The following is a 16133-nucleotide window of genomic DNA, read 5'->3' as shown; positions in this document are numbered from 1 at the left end:
AACTCGTGTTCCACACAGCAGTCAGAATGATCTTTTTCCAAACACAAGTATGTTCATGTCACTTCCTGTGTAAAACACTTCAATGGCCCCCACTCCTCCAAGGATAAATTTCAAATCCTAAACATGTGCCACAAAGCCACACATGGCTTGTTCCTACCTACCTGCTGGCCCTAACTCCTGGTTCACCGCATTCCAGCCACGCATGGCTTCTCTCACAAACTCCTTTCTGCCCCGGGGCCTTTGCTCAGGCTGTTTCGGCTGTCTGAACAGCCCTCCTCCCCTCCCACCCAGCCTTTCCGTGGCTAACTCTTGCTCAACCCTTCAGATCTCTGTAGAAGTGACTTTCACTGGGTGGCCTGACCTGACCTCCAAGTCCAGCACTAGCTCCCCCATTACACCTCATCGTACTTTTTCTTTCAGAGCTTCTACTACAATTGGAGCTCAACGTTACTGTGTAATTATCGGCTTAATGTCGCCACCTGCACAGACTGCAGCGTGGGCTGGGCCTGTTCTGTTCTGCTCACCACGGTAAACCCTGGGATTCAGAGCTGACTGGCTTATAGTAGGTGCTAAATAAATACATGAGTGCCCTCAGACATTATTTCCAAAGCAGGTCTAACTCCTAGAGGGGGAGCTGCATGAGCCAAGGACCTCGGCATCCTGCTTGAGCATTAGGCCAGGCGGGTCACAGTGGGCAAACGGCCTCACCCCATCCCTCAGGCCTCGACCACAAACACGTGCCTCCAGCCTGCTTCCCAAACTCTGTTTTGTCCCCTGATACCAAAAACTACTAGACTCGTTCCTTAGCCTTGTGCAGCATCTGCCGTGCCAACCCTGGGAAGAGGACACAGTACTCTCTCCTCCTGCTCGTGGGCTGCGTCACTAGCAAAGTTCCAGGCGCACAGGAGCTGGTGTCACAGAAACGTCAAGGTTTCCTGCAGTTCGAGAACCCTTCCTTTAGCTCGGAGTCCCTGTGACTCTCCCACAGGGTCTTTTCTACTCACTTTAAAGCCTAGATCCTAAGTTGGACTGGGAAGAGTACCTGTTCTGGAGCCAGAAAGTTCTGGGTTTAGAACCTGGCTGTCCTCATTCAGAAAGTGCACCCAACTCTGAGCCTTAGTCTCATCGCTAAAAAAGAGAACAATAATTTATAAATCCCCACCTCAGAGGTACTGGATGACCCCATACTCTATTTAGACTGCCCCCAGCCACCAAACACTGGCACGTCACACGCCTCTGTCAGCTCAGCTAAACCCACTGCTAGAACAATTACAAAGAATGCCAAGAAGATAAAGCTGTCAGTTATGAACCTGTGAGTGTACACTGACCCTGAGAACACATCTTCATAGACACTACATTCTCTAGAACTTTCACTGCCAGGAACACATCCTACCTCTGTCTCCCTCCAGCCCGAAGGTACGTCTATAGAATATACTGCCTCCTCAGACAGGATGTCCCACAGATGCCAGCTGCTGTCCTCGCAGCAGCCCACCCTCATCCTCTCGCGATGTCCTCACTGAGACGACCACAGGACATGCACTTTGTCCACGTCACTCCTCCATCCAAGCTGTAGTGGCCATTCTCTCTCTCACTTCTGTGGCCTTTGGCCATGTTGCTTCCTCTGCCTTTCCCACAAGACCACTTCTGGGACCTGGACACCTAGCTCAAGTGTAACTTGCTTCAACAAACCTTCCCAGGCCCCCAGGTGCCCTCTGGTAACACTATCCCCACTCAAACTGTGTCTCCAGGCCCTGGAGGGCAGGCTCTGACTTGGTCCAGGTTTGCCCTGCCCCTCCTAGTGCCCGGAATGGTGTTTTCCAGACAACAGATGTTTATTCAGTGTTTGTTGACTGACTGCGTGAAATAATGACTCAGTGACTGAGGGAGTTGGATTTAGACATACTGACTTTGAACTCCCGGACGGACAACCAGTAGAGCTGTCCATCACCCAGTTCAGAAAGGGGGTCAGGACTAAAGACGTACATTTGGCAGGCAGAGTCACTAAAGAGATATCTGAAGCCTTGGGGCTCACCAAAAAAGGATGTGCCGAGAGAAGAAGAAGGTTAAGGCGGAACATTTCAGGGGCAGAAGAAAGCAGTGCAGCTCACCCAAGATTATGATTCAAGGATGAATCATCGAAAGGAGACGAAATCCAAAGGAATACAGTCCCAGGAAATCAAAAAAGGAGAGTTTTGAGCAACACCTCCAGTGGCATTACCGTTGCAAAATGACAGAAGAGAGTGAGGTGTGCAGGCGGCCGCTGTGCGTGGTGATTCGAAAACTCTCGGTGACCCCCTAGCAAGTCAGGTGCTGGGGCAGAGGCGGGGCTGGGGGCGCTGAGGTCTGAGTACGAAGGACAAGAAGTATAAGACTATTCTCTCAAGAGGCTGGACAGAGGAAGGAGAGAATCATAGTGCCAAGGGAGCGTGGAAGCAGCTGTGAATATAAAATAACAGAGAAAAGGGAGGCTCAGCGGGTAAAGCGCTGGACCGGTTTACAAACGTTATCACTGCCCCGACCGAGCGGCAGGGCGGTGGCAGAGAGGACTCTGTGGCTCACCCGCCTGCGAGATCTTGGGAAAGTCACTTCCCTCCCCCTTAGCTAACTCATTAGAATGAGTTATGAATCATATGAATTAATAAGCGAAAAGGAATGTTGAAGAGTTTATCACTCTTTACAAAGTAAGGTCCTATCACCGCAACAGATGATTTGTTATCGTAACAGATGTTTGTCATTTTTCATTTTCTGTCGTCAGAGAGAAACTGAAACTCCCTCCTATGCAATGCTGATACTGACTCCGTTTCCTGCAAAAAGGGGGAAGACAGCGGCAAAGAGACAGAAAAAGGCAGGGCAAAGTCAGGGTACACAGAGTCCAGGCAGCGATGGCATCCCCTCCAACTCCTTCCTACAGATCCGCCATTTTCCTACACTGGGGGACATCAGTCCAGGGCCACCGCCCCCCGGGTGGGTGGAGAACTGCCAGGATCTCACACCAGAACTGAGTGCCTGATGCCCTGTCAACCTGCTTCTGCCTCGGCAGGGACCTCAAGGGGCCTGGTCGGTGAAAGACTTGAACAGAATCATCCCTGACCTCATGACTGTCTTGAAAAATAAAATAAAATGGTGCACTGAGATAAAGTTTATTTATAGCTCCTTGGTTATCTTGTTTTGGGTTCCCCCGCCCAAGAAAATGTTCCAAGTTCAATGGTGATTTTCCACACTCAAACCATGTCATGGAGACTTTCCATGTAGAGGGGGCGACTGCTTCTGAGCTTTATCATGGCCAGAGTCAGTGTAGTATTTCCTCAACACACTTGCGAGTGGAATACAGTATCGCACTGAAGGCGTATTTGCAAGAGGAGATAAATTTGCAGATCACGGGTGGCATATCAAAGTCACGGAAGCTACTAAAAAAATACAGGGAGAAACTAGCAGAAGTCTTCAGTTAAAGCAGTTCTCTATGGCCTTCCTCCACAAAGCAGAATTTATTGTATCATTCAATGGAAAGAAATGGTAAACAGTAATTTAAATTGGTGGGTAATACAAAAGTCATCCGTATTTATCTTTAGGATGCACTGTGGGGTTTTTTTTCCTCTTTCCGATTGCGTTTGGCTTAGAGAAACATTAAAATTAATTTTCATCCCACAAGCACAGCTGGACAGACTATTCAGATGCCTCTTCTATTCAAAGAAACTAACAAATTACAAGAGGAAATCCATATGCAGAATGTTCACTGTACTTTTACAAAATGAAACTGTCCTTATTGACAACATTCATACGCTCAGAGGAAGAAAAACAGTACCAGTAAGAAAACACAGGAGCATTAAGATCTATCAGAGCAGCATGATAAGGGTCAAAAGAAGAATGTGGGCTTGTAGGTGGAAGGTTCACCACTATTAACAAAAGTCAGTCTGCTCTACTGAACTCAAGCAAAATCATCAGGGAGATTTCAGAGAAAACCAAGCCTTCCTTCCAAAGAAGTGAGATAATGCTGTAACAAAGCAAATATATGAGATACTCATTAATGCCTTTATAATCCTCACAAACACATGAGTGACCCAGTAGCCAGTTCTGATGTATATGTGATGCAGGAGGGAGAACAAACGGAGCAAAGGACTCTTTCTAGTACTGATGCAACCACTTTGTTAATTCAATGGATATTTACTGAGTGCCTACTATATGTCAGGCTCTGTTCCCTAGTCTGAGGATACCGCAGTAAACAAAACAGACAAAAGGGTATGTTACGGAGAAACCAGGAAGGAGAAGGACTGCCAATAAAAACTGAATACAACACAAACACACATATAATAGAAAATGAAACTTACTGATGACAGATAGTGAAACTGAATATATAAGCAGAGAGCACATTCTCACAATTTGAAATTATTTTTGCTAAAATCGAAACCCAGCAATTACTTTCCTCTGATGTGGCCTTAAAGGATTGGATGTTTGAACCAAAAAAAAAGGGGGGGGCGGGGCGGTCTTAGGTGATGATCATCGCTATTCGATGGCCTGGGACGTAACCATGATACGCAACCAAAACAATCCAGACCAACAGACTACTTTCTACCGGGTAAAAACGTAAAAACAGAAGCAAATTTACTGACAAACTCTCTAACTTATCTGGAAATATATGCCAGGAATGGAAAAAAAAAAGAAGTAATGATTACAGCAAAGGAGTTACTGCAAATATGGAAACAGGCTTATTAAACTAAATTTAGGAAGTTATCTCAGCACATGGGGTAGTTGCACATATTTAGGCCAACAATTTGCTGATACGTGATTCTGCCATTTTTCCAGTCAACTCAAAGGCGTAAATAGTGTCTATTTGCCGTGTAACTAGGCGATTTCAATTCTAACAGGTTAATGGAATACTCTTGGCAAGCGGATTCCACTCTTTTAAGGCTGCATATTAAATAAATGAATGTACAAAAGCAAGGTAAACAAAAATGCATGCAGACACAATGCAAATACCGGAGGGAGACAAAAGACTTGCAGTGGAAAAGCTCCAGGTCATCAGTTTCTGTCCACTGGAAAAAAAAAATCTAAGAACCTCACCATCTAGAGGCTTAGAACACACGCTCGACCACCCCAGTTTTCCATGGCTGTCCACCAGGAAGGGAAAACGAGCCCCAGAGGTTCCTCTTAGGCCCATTTCAGGACCCGGAAGGCGAGTCCCCTCGCTTTGGACGGGGATGGGGGTGGGGCTGGCAGGTACACCTGAGCCTAAGTCAGTCACAGGACCGAAGTCCAGGAACTCCAGCCAGAGAGCAAAACGCCAAGTTTACAAAGGGTGGAGGGACGGGGGCGGAGAAACCACAGCGAGTCCAATCAGTGGGACAGGACAGCCGCACGGCGCTGGGGACCCACCGAGCCGTCTCCATTGCTCGCAAGGCGGCTGCCCGAGCCGCCGGGGCCGGGGCCTTCGCGTCCCGGAACTCGCCAGCCAGTCGGCGCGGCCTGGGGGGGAGTGGGGGGCGGGGGTGGGGGGGGCGTAGTTCCCAGGAACCCCTCCCGCCCTCTCCCATCAACCCCGCCCATCGGTCCGCCCCGTCCCGCCCGGCTACTCACCGGATTCGCTTCCCACATAACGGTGGCGAAATCTAGCGGAGAGAGCCTGGCGGAAGGGGCTGGCCGCGGGGCCGGGGTGCTGGGTTTTTCCCGAGGGCCCGGGGAGCGAAAGGACGGAGAAGCAACCTCCACGAAAGGCTCCCCGTCATAAGCCGGCGTCTTCGAACCCCCTCGAACCTCCCGACTTCCGGTCGAAGCCGGCCAACCAGCGCCAGCTCCGCCCCGCCCCGTCCCCGGAAGCTCGCCCCCGCCCCTGCCTCTCCCTTCCGGCCTCGGCGCGGAGTGGGCGGGGCCTGCGAGGGTCTGATTCGTAATGTGGTTGTTAAAGGGCTACCAGTCCAGCCACCCTCCAGTGCTGCATCCCTTCTGCAAAGTCCCCTCCAAGTGATCCTCAAGCCTCGATATTTATTGATGACCTCCGATATTTATTGATCACCGTATAGGGAGTGTAGTGGCCAAGAGGCAGACAGGCCTGGGAATTAATAGCCTGTGGGACAAGCTTCCGACTCGGTTTCCTCGTGCTCAGAATGGAGGTGATAATAATAGTATCTAAGCGTGTAGTGTGATCATTGAAGGCACCTAGCATGGTGTTTGGTATACAGTAAGTGCTCAATGAGTGACGGTTATTTGCCAGACACTGACACTGTGCTAGGCTCTGCAATGAGCAAGAGTGACCCATATGCAGTCCTCATGGAGCTTAGAGTCTAGAGAAAAAAGTAAGAAGTAATTTAGATAAAATTAAAAGGTGCAGGATGGTCTACAGGTAGTATGGCAAGTACAGGGTTCTTTGAGAGGGTGCCTACCTAGGACAGGGTGTCTGCCGCCCCCCAATCCAACCCCCCTACCAAGAAGTTTAAACAAAAACTTCAAGGATGCCCTCCTATTGAAGTTACCTGAGCTACAAGAGGGGAAGAGTCTTCCAGGCAAAGAAGCACCATCTACCCATAGGAAATGAAAAATGAACAGTTTAAGCTCCTTCTGAATTTTTCTATGCCTCCACACATTAAAATTTTTTTACTTGATCAAAGAATACCTACAGATTTTTTCACCTACTATGATATAGATATCCTTCATTCCAATATGTAGAGTAATTCTATTTCAAAGTAGTGGGGAAAGAAAGGATTATTCGAGAAGTGATACTGGGGCAACTGGTTTAGCATTTGGCAAAAATTAAAGAGGAAAAAAAAAAGGTAAAGTGAAGATCCCTATCCCAATCCATTTACCAGAATAAATTAGAGAGTGCAAATTTTATTTTTTTAAGATTTATTTTTTTTTAATTTATTTATTTTTGGCTGTGTTGGGTCTTAGGTGCTCACACACTATTCTTGAGTCTAGTTTGGCATTATGTATCAAAATTTGAAATTTCCATAATCTTTTATTAAACAATTCCATTTCTAGGAACTAATTTCAAGGAGGTAAATAGACAAATGTACATAATAATCTGTACAAGAATGTTTATTGCTGAATTTTTTGGAATAGTAAACAATTGAAAACTACTCAACTATCACAGTGGATTATTTCAAGTGTATATGTATGGAACATGCATACAAGCTATGAAATTCTATGTGTATGTATCTTGCATCCTACCACGCTGAAAATGTCTTATTAGTTTTAATAGCTTGTCAGCCAATCTCTCTGCAATTTCTATGTTAACAATCACATCACCTACAAATAATGCAGTTTTCACTCTTCGTATTGCATTGGCCAAAATTTCAGAAAATTTTTTTTTTTTTCAGAAAATTTTTGAAGAATACAGGACAAGGTAATGAGCGTTCAGTTTTTAGTTAGGTGTGGCAAACGTTTTCTCTAGTTGCGGTGAGCAGGGGCTACTCTTCATTGCGCGGGCTTCTCATTGCTGTGGCTTCTCTTCTTGCAGAGCACGGGCTCTAGGCATGCGGGCTTCAGTAGTTGTGGCCACTGGGACTCAGTAGTTGTGGCTCGTGGGCTCTAGAACGCAGGCTCAGTAGTTGTGGCACACAGGCTTAGTTGCTCCGCGGCATGTGGGATCTTCCCAGACCAGGGCTTGAACCCGTGTCCCCTGCATTGGCAGGTGGATTCTTAACCACTGCACCACCAGGGAAGCCCCTAGATATTCTTTAAATACACTATCATCTTTAAAGAAATTTCTTTCTATTCCTAGTTCACTATAAGTTTTAATTGGGAAAGGATGTTAAATTTATCAACTGTCTCTTGAGCTCTATCACTATATTCCTTTTTTATTCTGATTCATTAATTTAATGAACTATGCTAGTAGGTTTTCTAATGTTCAACCCATCCTTACCTTCTTGAAATAAACTCTGCTTAGTCACATATTCATTATTCTTTGAAAAAACTGCTGCATTCAATTTGTTAATCTTTTATTTAGGAATAAAATTTATTTATAAGTCATGAAATTGATCCATTGTTATCGGTGGGTTTTGGTGATTGTCTTTAAGTTTTGCAAAGTGAACAGTAGCAATTTAAATAATTTGGGAACTAGCTCTTCTTCGAAGGTGGAGTGGATTTTTACAAAGCAAGTTTAATTGGAAAGATTAGGATGAAGTCCTTAACTTTTTGGGGGGTTGGAGCTATACTTCATTTCCTTGAAGCCTTGGGGTTGCCTGGGCTGGTGGTCAGAGAGGGAGGTGGAGAGAACACAACTGACGTGGATATATCTCAGGTGGATATGTCTTCAAATATACTGCCATATCCCTAATATGAAGAGAACACATTTCATAAACTGAAAAGAGTTGTGAAAAGTCTGGTAATTATCTTTATTCTTATTATTCTGGATTTATGACCACCGTAAGAGAGCAAGTGTGGGAAGGGACCTTAGATCCTTTAGTCCAGGGGTCACAAACAGAGCTAATGAGCTTTAGCCCACAAAGTATTTTAAAAGTTTTGATAAGTGCCCACCATTTTAAAATTGGGAAATTTCACATTAAATAATGTGTTTCTCCAGCTTCCCTTACACACCATCCTCCTGTGCCAACGACTGGTCCTACCGACCCCTTTGGACTGGGAACAGGTTCTCAGCTTTACCTGAGTTACCAGACCTGTATCTCTTTTCCTCGTTTAAATGACCTTCCTGGGCCCCTTAGGTATTTGGGTTCATAACTGATGATAATCCACCTCTTATTTTGCTGAGGAAGTGGAATGGATCTGGGACATTCTAGAATGTTCTCATAGGAAACAACGTTATACACTTTCCCATAACTTTTTCCAGGGAGGGTTCAGACATGGGGCTCAGCCTCTCATGGTCTTCCAAGAGATGACTCTCTGTGACAAGGTCTGGGGCTGGGACGGCTTCCCTCTGCATCATCGTTCCAGGCTAAGTGCCACAGCTGTAGAAACTATGCATCCTGACCACGGTCACTAGTTTTCTCAGGAAAGCCAGACAAATAGGAGACATTTTCCTTTATCTTTCATGTGTCCTATGTGTGTTCTGGGTGATGATCTCTTAAACTATGCTAAACCCAGCCCAGGGATCCTGAGGGATGGCAGCCTCCCTTGCACCTGGATGAGTTGATTAGATCTTTGAATGCTAGGAGAGCAGGGAGGAATTGCCCAAGGGGAAAGGAGAGGTGGGGAACAGGAGCAGGGGAGACCTATCTTCTGTCTGGAAAGCAAGAAAATAATCAGATGGAGAAAACAGGCAGATGAAGGAAGAGAATGGCAAGGTCGATTTGTTGGGGGTGGTGGTGGAAATCAACCTCCCCTAAGACAACAGAAAGAGAAAAAAGAACCAAGTAACTGGTGAGATGCATGATATAGTATTATCTAAATGTTATTTTCGTCATTGTTTTTATTTTTAACGGCCACATGGACAGCCAGAAATGGAGGGGGCTAGCTAGGAATGTATATGGGGGACAGGCTGTTTTCGACAGAAAGGGGGAAGCAGGAGACGGGAAGAGGCGCAGGGAGAGATGAGGGGCCGCGAGAGGGTCCAGGAGTGAGGGAGAAAAAGCTGCATTTGTGCCCATCGGCCCTGAATATAAAGACCCAGCCTCAGTCTGAAAAAGAGCCAACGGTGAGGCAGCGCCAGAATCAGCCCTGCTGCTGGAGTCTGACAGTTACCAACTCCAGCAGGAATTAAGAGGTGAAATAAGCAGATGAAACATTTGCTGAAGCCGAGATAAGCATCCCTGGGAAGGAATTTTTTTTCAAAAAATCAGAATGAATCCTGTAAATCTTCCTAATTAGGAAACAGGACAAGGAATTAAATTCAACTGAACAAAAAAATGAAGTGCTAAATAATTCACTCACACTGAACGGAAAGGCTCTCTTGCAAATACCACTGATGATTAGTTTTTGCTGCTGGGTGGGGGGGCGGGGGGGGAAGATGTAGGCACGGTGATGGACATCAACATGCAGCTCACAGCAGCAGTCAAAAGCAGCAGCTGAGATGTGTGGCCATCCTAATTAGAGGATGGAGAATTCTGAAAAGGCTCTTGGGCTGTGACATTCCTGGCTGGTGCTTTCCTTCCAGGAATGCCACTTTAGGGTTTTGGTCATCACATTGTCAAAAAGGACTTAATAGGAATGATCTGGAAAGAGAGAACAGAAACGACTTAGCGTGTGAGAAGCTTCAAGGTGAAAAGCAGAAAGCAGCAAAGCACGTCAATAAGATACCATTTTTAAAGTTAGGAGAGAGGGAGGCAAGTACCAGCCTTGAGTGGTGGAAAGGGCGGCTGGAGGGTGTCCCGCCTGCACTTGGGTCACTGCAGACATGGGGACTTTCGCCAGTTCCTAAGAATCACACCCAGGGAGGTCAGGAGACCTCAGCAGATTATCTAATATGAGTTGCTCTTCAGTTCTTCATTCAGCAAATATTTAGCAAGCTCCCTCAATGTTCCAGGCACCGTCCCTAGCTCCCTAGGCTCTATCAGTGAACAAAATAGAGGAAAATCCCTACCCTTGTGGAATTTACGTGCTGGGGAAGGTGAGGTAGGGCAGGCTTGGGGCTTGGGTGTGGGGGGGTGGACACAGATAACGTGATGTAATAAACAAGCACATTGTATAGTATGCTGTAAGGTGATAAGAGCTATAGAAAAAATGTAGATACGGGTAAGGGATGTTGAGAGTATTCAAGATGGTCCTCATTGAGAAGCTAAGATTTGAGGAAGTAAGGGAGCAAGCTGAGTGACATCTGGGCAAAGAGGATTCCATGCAGAGGGAACAGCTGGTCAGAGGTCCTAAGAGAGAGAGAGAGTGTATGTGTGTGTGTGTGTGTGTATGTGTTTGAGGAGAAGGTGTGCAGATGGGGCTTCCCTGGTGGCGCAGTGGTTGAGAGTCAGCCTGCCGATGCAGGGGACACGGGTTCATGCCCCGGTCCGGGAGGATCCCACATGCCGCGGAGTGGCTGGGCCCGTGAGTCATGGCCGCTGAGCCCGCGCGTCCGGAGCCTGTGCTCCGCAACGGGAGAGGCCATAGCGGTGAGAGGCCCGCGTACCGCAAAAAAAAAAAAAAAAAAAAAAAAAGAAGGTGTGCCGATGGAACAGGCCCTGGTATAGCATGAAGTTAGGGCCTGACACTGTTATAAGCTCTTTATGTAATTAACAAATAGAATTCTCACAGCAACCCTGTAAAGTAGGTACTCTCTTTAACCCCTCCTACCTGAAAAGAAACTGAGGCACAGGGATATTATTTAACCTGTCCAAAAACAAGAATCTGAACCTCGGGTCCTGGCCTCAGAACCTGTGCTCCTGACCACTACTCTGGCGTGGTTTCCAGCCATCCCCTTCTACAACCGGCCCCGGTCACCCAATCGCAATTGGAATTCAAGTACTCCGCTAGGACAAATTTATGTTCTTTTTAAAAAAGCAGTGTTGTTCCCTGCTTTATCACCTACAACCCTCTCCCTGGCCCTTTGCTCCCTTCTCTACCAGCCCTAGAACTGCCTCTCCTGCAAGTTCATCACTGCGGTCCATTGCTTCTGCCCAGAAAATTAAATAACTGTCTATGGTTAGAGCTTCCGTTCAGCTTGGGCGGGGGAGTTGGGGGGCAGTGAAGGGGTGCGTCTGTGGATGAAGAATGCCCTACATATCTTGAGGACGCAGGGTGGAGCGTAAATTGCATTTAAAAACTAGATCTCGCCTTTCCTTCTACTCCACCAGGCGCTGTGTGGGGATGTATGTTTGTAGCTGTTCACTCAAGACAAAGCACCCTTATACCAAAAACCACTGAATTATGCAATTTAAATGGAGGAATTGTATGGTATGTGAGTTATAGCTCGATAAGGCTGTTAAAACAATCAATTTTTTAAAAAGATAGGATCTTGGCTTTCCCCTCCCTGGTTTCCCCTCCTCCTGACCTCTATCTTCAGGGACCCAGAGCCACACTCAGAAAGATGTTCACCGTTCCTCAGCCCCAAGCACAAAAGTTACAACTTTGTTTTGACTCTGAGGGTTACAGCTTTATGCCAAGGAAGACAAACTACTCTTTCCCATTATAACTTCAGTATCAATTTTCCTTACGAGAAAAAATAATTCTAACATTTTAATGTTAAAACAAACACGTAGGGCTTCCCTGGTGGCGCAGTGGTTGAGAGTCCGCCTGCCGATGCAGGGGACACGGGTTCGTGCCCCGGTCCGGGAAGATCCCACATGCCGCAGAGTGGCTGGGCCCGTGAGCCATGGCCACTGAGCCTGCACGTCCGGAGCCTGTGCTCCGCAACAGGAGAGGCCACAGCAGTGAGAGGCCCGCGTTCCGCAAAAACAAAAACAAAAACAAAAACAAACACGTACATATTATGGAGTAGAAGGCAATAGTCACATACATGAGGGTTGGGAGCAGTTTCTTGTTCGTGGTTAGCTGCTCCCAGCTGGGGGTGGGGAGGCGACCTGCCTCTCTGCCACTATGGGATGACCCATGTTAATGTCTAGGACAGTCAGGAGATTCAGGGGCTGATCCAAGTTCTGGTTCTGATGAGGTGAATGGTGTTAAGCAAGTCACATCCCTTTTGGGGCCTCTGTTTCTCATCTGATGAGATAAGTGGACCAGGTAATCTCCAAGGTGGCTGCCAGCTCTCACAGCCCATGATTTGATGCCATAAGGAGATGCTGGGGTCAGATATGTCAGGCAAGAGATACAGGAAGCAAAAGATAGACTCTGTGCCTTTGAGGAACTTTTCATTTACTGGAGGAGACTAAAAAGAGAGCCACATGTAAGACTTGACAAAGATATAAGATAAACCATGTAAAGAATGCAAGGGACAGGAAGTAGCTGAGAATCAGGAGTGATCAGATCTCTGATCCAGTTCACCTTGCTTTGACTCAGCTGTGCACCTAAAGCAACAAGGAGGCTCTTACCCTGCCGGGTCCTGGGTCTCATGGGCTGGGTGCCCGTAATACAAAGGCACACCTTATCGATCTTGTGGATGGCCTCAAATCACCAAATAAGAAACTCTCAGAGGAGAAAAGCGATCTTAGCATCATCCAATCCAAACACCTCCATCTCCATTTAGCATTTGGGAGGGTGCTTGTCTTGTGCTTATAATAATTTGATAGAATTATCCTCAACATTATCCTCAATCCTGAATAATCCTGAAACAAGAACAGGAATGCACATAATATCCTTCTCTTCAAAGCCCGGTGGGTTAAATAAGAAATGGTTTAAGACAAGTCTTGTCATTGATATAGACTTGAACAATATCTGCTCAGCAGCCACTTCTCAAAAATCAGTGCCCTAAAAAAGAATTAAGTTCTTACACCACTTTGTAGGATATTTGTGCATTTTCCTATCTAGTCCCATCTACTCTCCGGGGCTGTTTCTGAACATCTCTGCAAGTCTCCGGGCACAAGCCTTTGCATCAAGTCTTAACCTGCCCCGAGTTCTAAAAAATTGAAATGAAAAGGAAATAGATGAGAAAAATCACTATGATCTCTCCCATTCAATTTGTTCATTTTCATTCTTCCTGGGAGCTCTGGCCTCCTGGATTAATCCTCACTCTGGAGACTAGACTACAAATTGATATCTCTGGGTGTGATCTTGGGGAAGGCCTGCCTGGATGATACACGGGTATTAAACATTTGGCCCCAAGAGGTTTCTTCCAATCCAAATATTCTGGGGTCCAGAAAAGAATGGTGGTCCCTCATAGATCATTCAAAACTGGGTTGTTACTCCCAGGCTGGAAAAATGTGCATCATTGCATCACTAGATGGCGCTGGCAGACAGGCAAGAATGGCTCTGATGTTAAAATGTGAGCACAAGCTTTCTAATAAACCAGAGAATTCCTTTGTTTCTGGATGACCAAGATCCGCTTTTGTCAAGCACATGTCAGAATAGCTTTCTGGAATAGCCATAATCTAACTGTACTGTTTTACCCTAAATCGGCGAAATGGTCAGGACTGAATGAAAGCAGGATGATATACTTCGGGGTAAAAGTATTAGTAAAGAACTATAAATCTCTTAACTAAGTAGTGTCCAAAAACAGAGTTGGTGATAAGGTCTAGATTCTTATTCTGATACAGATGGGTCTTTGCCAGTGAGATGATGCTGACCTGAATTCGGGTAGCCCCAAATGAAATTAGGAATTAAAGTAGGAACTCTCCTACTTGCCAAGAAACCATATTGTTTTAACAAATCTGGATCTCTGTGAGGATTATGTGATGGATCAGTTGATGAATAATTCGCTATTTGAACTCTAACGACTAACCAAGTTCCAATAAGCGAACATCTAAGCGGGGTCGGGATTTTGGATTTGGAGGGAAGCATATGTGGCCTCTGTCTCCCTCTCAGCTCCCACGGTAACCACCTCCACGTTAATGAGGGCTCGTCCAGTCTTTTTAAACTCTCATGGTAACTGCAAACTGACCACTGTCTTAATTTCTAGACAGTTCCAACAGTTAGAAAGTTCGTCCTCAGATTGCGCCAAAGCCTGGCCCTTCATAACTTCTACTCACGGATCCCGTTCTGCTGTTTTTTTATATTGACTTCTCATTGAATATGTGATGATTTCGGCTTTCTCAGCCTAAAATGTATCCGTTTCTTCAACCATTTTTCATATAACATAGTTTCTGCATCTTTCTTGGTTACTTTTCTCTGATTTATCTTCAAATATGTTTTGATCACATAGCCAGCAGGATCCTTAGCTGCCTTGATTTAAATACTATGTATCAATAAATGCAGCCAAAATTTGGTTAACTCTCTTCACTGTTTTGTAGATGGAACCTGTGGGCAACTAAAACCCCCAGGTCATTCCCATGGGTGTGGTAGGTCAGATCGGCCCAATCCTTGGATATGCAATTGATTTTTAGAATTAAAATGCAGGTGTTAAGCTCTGTGATACAATGTGGATTTAAGCTCATAGCGGTAGTCTGTCAAAATGACACATCATTACGACTCTGGGGCCAGACAAAAACCTGGATTCAAAATTTTGTTCCTCCCCTCCTGAGCTGTGTCATCTTAAGCAAACGATTCATCTCAAATCATCAATTTCCTCATCTCTAAAATGTAGATAACATTCCTACCTGCCTCCCAGGGTGGTAGGATTTAAGTGTGATAATTTTGTGGGAAAAGTATATTTAACATAATTCACAGAACACAGCAAGGGTCCTTCATATTAGCTATTCCTCCTTGTCCATGTCATGTGAAAATCTGGTAAGTATCCCCTGTAAGACAAAAATACTCTCATGGAAGAGTAAAGAGAGACCTCCATGGCTCACCACCATAGCGTCCTTTCAGGCTGATATACACACTAATCAGCAGTCTTTAGGTACAATTCTTACACCAGCCATGGCTGTTCCCACTGGCTGTGAGCCAGTTCACGTCTGAGCCACAAGGAGATTATGATGGATCTTGTCAAGCGCCGTGCTGAAAGCAAGTATGGTTTTGACGCCACTGCTTTCTACTAGTCCAACATCCCCATCAAAAAAGGAATAAATGAAGACGTGTTTTGTTTTCTGAGATTTCGGGTTGGCTCTGAGCGATCTCTGCTTTTCTAAAGACTTACAAAGAGTCTACTTAATAATCTGTTCAGTTGATGGGTTAAAGTGGTCAAATTGTGGGTTATTTCCCCCTTCGTTTCTATCATTATAATAATGGTTGTGGAGTAAATAGCTTTTTAAAATTCTGTTCTAGAATATTCTGCCAGGGATAATTGTCAAGCTGACTGGCTTATCGTTTTTATAATGTGCCCCTTTCCCCCTTTTTTGAGAATTGGGACAACTTTGTTCTTCTCTTGTCTGTTAACAGTTCCGCTATTCTCCATGCTTTTTCAAACATTATTGACAAGGGTTCTGGGAGTTCTTTGAGCAACCTGGGATGTGATTTGTCTAAGTCTGGAGATTTGAATTTATTAAGGGGGCAGGGGCGGGGAAAAAACACCACACTAGTTTCTAGCTCTGGCTTTTCCCTTTATCCGCTGAGTGCACGCGGGCAGGTTTTAATTTTATTTCAGCTGTAATTTCTCCATCTGGGAAATAGGCATTTGGACCAGATGAAGTTGAAGGCCCCTTCAAGGTCTGAAGGTCTCTGTTCTATGTCTCGAGCCAGCTAACATTTTCTAACTAACTGTTCTCATTTATCTTGGCTTTCAGTGTCCTCTCAGTAAAATTGTTCTACCTTTTCCTTTTAATTGAAGT

Source organism: Hyperoodon ampullatus (genome assembly GCF_949752795.1).
Source record: "Hyperoodon ampullatus genome assembly, chromosome: 11".
Taxonomy (NCBI): domain Eukaryota; kingdom Metazoa; phylum Chordata; class Mammalia; order Artiodactyla; family Ziphiidae; genus Hyperoodon; species Hyperoodon ampullatus.
The sequence above is the reverse complement of the archived record's forward strand: the minus strand, read 5'-3'. Positions refer to the sequence as shown.